This window comes from Solanum stenotomum, chromosome 10 (genome assembly GCF_019186545.1).
Source record: "Solanum stenotomum isolate F172 chromosome 10, ASM1918654v1, whole genome shotgun sequence".
Lineage (NCBI taxonomy): Eukaryota > Viridiplantae > Streptophyta > Magnoliopsida > Solanales > Solanaceae > Solanum > Solanum stenotomum.
This window is the reverse complement of record NC_064291.1, coordinates 41620059-41624028: the sequence shown is the minus strand read 5'-3', so window position 1 is coordinate 41624028 and position 3970 is coordinate 41620059. Positions and strand designations below refer to the sequence as shown.

Sequence of the window (3970 nt, the reverse complement as noted above, 5' to 3'; positions counted from 1 at the left end):
CCCCCCCCCCCCCCCCCCACTTCAATTCATACTTCTGGTATATTACAACTATTTACCCAAAAAAAAGTACTTCCTCCGTTCCTATTTATATATGTCACCATTTTAGATTTCACGTCTCTTAAGAAACTATGTAAGTTTAGTATTATACCCTTATTTAGTATTCTTTTGAAGTCAAGTTTTCAATAAATGAACATAAATTAATTTATTTTGATTAAACATTGACCAATGAACATGAATTAATCATTTAGTTTTTCTACGTTGGTCAAATTCATATTTTCAACGCTAATAAGTATCAAGGTAAATAAGAAAAATAGTGTCATTTATGCATTGATTTTGTTAAATGACAAATACTCCCTCCGTCCACTTTTAATTGTCATATTGTGCTTTTTTAAAGTCAATTTGACTAATTTTCAAAGTTAAATTAGATTACAATAATTCGACATTTCAAGCAAAAAAATTAGATATTCAAAAACTATACGAAAAATACTATAAATTGCAATTTTTTGCATATCAATATGATAAAAAATACTACATCGTAAAATGTTAGTCAAGTTCTTATCATTTGACTCTAAAAAAGGAAATTGTGACAATTATAAGTTGACGGAGGGAGTATTAAGAACCATCTTTTCTTAGTAGGGACGACATATGAATAAAAATGGAGAGAATAATTAAAATAAGTTGAAGTCTTAAAACATCAAGCACCAGTGGTCTAGTGGTAGAATAGTACCCTGCCACGGTACAGACCCGGGTTCGATTCCCGGCTGGTGCATTGTGAGTGCTGTGATGATAAATGCACAATTTGTGAGATTAGGGTCTCTACAATGTCTGATTTCAGACGATAAAATGTTGCATCTGAGCCTCTTATTTTCTTTTTTTATGTCGCAATGATTAAATTATTCTTTTTTTACGTCTCCAATAATTAATTCTTGTTGATTTTTTTTTTTTGTCTCCAATAATTAATTCTTGTTGATCATGTCTATGTATAGAATTATCAAATTAGTAGTAATAAGCTCGATGTGAAGAGTTCAATACAGAAGAAGAAGAAAGCATTGTAAACCGTAAGAAGAAGAATCATAAAAAGAACATTCTAAGATGGGGTAATACACTTTGTTAACTAGTGTATGAAATGGTTTCAATTTACTGAAAGAGTATTCTCACCATATGTTTGATTAATTGATATTTAAATTAATAATACAATACAATACCGTATGACGGGTAACAACCATCCAAACAAGGTATAAATTACGTATCAATTTAACTACAATATACTACGACAGGTAATTAACAATCATATAATTATACGTATCGATTTAAATAAAAACGAAACCGATATGTAAAAGGAAATACAATTGGCTTTCATAAAACAAATGCTTTTGGAATTTGGCTTTCTAGAATTGTATATGCTAAAGTGATTCATTTCATCATAATTCAAAGAGTTAATATCTCAAAGGTCACTCAACTTTGGAAATTTATTAGTGCCTAACAATTTGTTTTGATGGTTGTTTAGTAATGTTTCATGACGTATCGTACTATATTGTTTTAATGACTATAATATTTAGATAGATGGTATTATTCTTCATTGTTACATAATCTCACACATGAACAATTTGAATGATAAACTTAAAAGAGAAAATAGAGTACGAGGTAGAGGTGGAGGTAGGGTAAAGAATAAAATAGGATTATACATATATTAGTTATGCGAGTTTTAATTTGCAAATCAAATATTAATTTGAAGTAAATTATTTAATTTTTTTGAGTTATTTTCAATTTCTTATACTCAGTGGCAAATTTACAGCCAAAAAATAGGGCACCCGCACCCGTGATCTCTTCGTAAAATTAGATATTTTATATGTATATTTTTTAAGATTTTGTATAATATTATATTCTTGCACCCGTACTACAAGAAGTCTAAATGGTCCACATGGTTAAATGTTGAGCTTTTGACCTTGAGGATTAAGGATCAATTCTCACTTCAATACATTTTACTTGGTGCACCCATGTTCGAAAAATCCTAAATTCGCCTTTGCTTATACTATATAAGAGAAAATATCTTTTGTAAAAAAAAAATGAAGTAAAATTTAAAATAAAATTATACAGTGCAACAAAGTTGAATTTCAAGCCAAGAGACACAAATTTCTTTTAAATAAAAAAAGAACCTCATTGTATGTGGGTTAATGAGGTAGATTATTGGCACTTTCATATTTGTCAAATCAATGCATTAGATACTGCAGATATTTTCTATAACTGCAAATTCAGAAAATTATATGCAAGTTATTGTATTGTTAATTTAATATCAATCAATCCGCATATGTGATCACATAGTAAATTAAAATCATTTCCATGCATGACACAATGTGTTGGACAGTCGGAGTATTATTAATACCCTCCTACAGAGGCGTATTCAGGATTTCGTAAGGATGAGTGCATTATTACAAAAAGATGCATCTAAGATATAAATTTGATCGGCTTAACCTTTACGTTCTTAACACTGAACCGTTAAACTTTAAAAGTTATAGGTCCAACATATATAATACTACTAGTTTTAAATTTTAATATACACATTTGATTTAATTATATAAAAATTATACCATGCTAATTTTTTTTAGGAATTTTCAATGTTACACATTTGAAAATTTTGAAAGATTAAAGCAAAAAAAATAAAAGAAAAATTGATTGAAATGCCAAAAGTGCTACTGATAACCACTTGGAGGGGGTGCTAGTAACAAAAATAAGATAGATATAAGATTTAAATTTCTATATTTGCTTAAAGAGGTGCACCCCATCTTCATCATATTATTATATGTTACTTTTAACGTGGGTTCACACCTCTATATTTAAATATATTTTTAAAAAATATAACACTACTATATATAATCTAGAGAGGAGAGCATGGGTTCACATGAACTCACGGAACCCCCTCTAGATACGCCTCTGCCCTCCTACTATCAATATTGATATGGGAAATCCAACTAGACCACGCTCAACTATTACTTATCTTCAACACTCAACAGGCAATATTTCATGTTTATTTGTAAAAATAAATTTTTGCTTCTAATTACGTGTGTAAAACAAATTTCTCAGAAGAAAAAGAACCTCATTGTATGAGCATAGGTTAATGAGGTAGATTATAGATCCTTTTATTTTTGTCAAAATCAATGCATTAGAAACTGCAGATATTTTCTATAACTACAAATTAAAAAAAATTAATGCAAGTACAAGGTTAACTAGATTTTATTTTAAATCATATAATATGAATGTTTGAAATGCATATTTTCATATTATTGATTTAATAAAATTAAAAAAATAAGTTAAAGTTTAAGAACAACAGGCACCAGTGGTCTAGTGGTAGAATAGTACCCTGCCACGGTACAGACCCGGGTTCGATTCCCGGCTGGTGCATTTCTGAGTGCTATGAAGATAAATGCGCAATGGGTGAGCTTTGGGTCTCCACTGAGTCTTATATTAGACATAAAAAATGTCGCATCTGAGCCTCTCTTTTTTCCCCGTTTATATAATTTTTTTCTTTTTTCTTATATAATTAATTCTCGTTGATCATGACTAATAGAATTATCTTGAAAGACTCATATACGGAAAAGAAGTTGTCTTCTATAATTAATTATCACAAAATTTAGTGAGCGGCGCCAATTTTTTTTATGGATTGCTTCTTTCACCTCTTTCGCCGTTAAAGTGCCTATGGTACCAGTTCATATTTGGTTACCCAAAGCTCATGTAGAGGCACCTACGGCAGGATCCATCATCTTGGCAGGAATTGCATCGACTCTCTCTCGTTAGGTAATTACTGAGGCGAAAGCTGCTCTCTCGAAAGTAAGTTTCCTCACCACCTTAGTGGGACTAGTCTAAAAAACTTTCACTTGAACTGCCAAGACTAAGTTTCGCAAGTTTGTGAAGACAAATTCTCGTCACTCAGTTTTCGGAGCTAAGCCAACTGATTCAGTGGTCTCCCTCAAGA

General features: G+C 30.5%; 2 non-coding genes across 2 annotated transcripts; both read left to right on the top strand.

The window, feature by feature from the left end:
- Window positions 1-698: 698 nt before the first annotated feature.
- On the top strand, window positions 699-769 carry TRNAG-GCC (transfer RNA glycine (anticodon GCC)). The gene has a single exon. It is a non-coding gene; the product is annotated as a tRNA-Gly (tRNA).
- Window positions 770-3328: 2559 nt separating this feature from the next.
- Window positions 3329-3399, top strand: TRNAG-GCC (transfer RNA glycine (anticodon GCC)). The gene has a single exon. It is a non-coding gene; the product is annotated as a tRNA-Gly (tRNA).
- The last annotated feature ends 571 nt before the right edge of the window (window positions 3400-3970 follow it).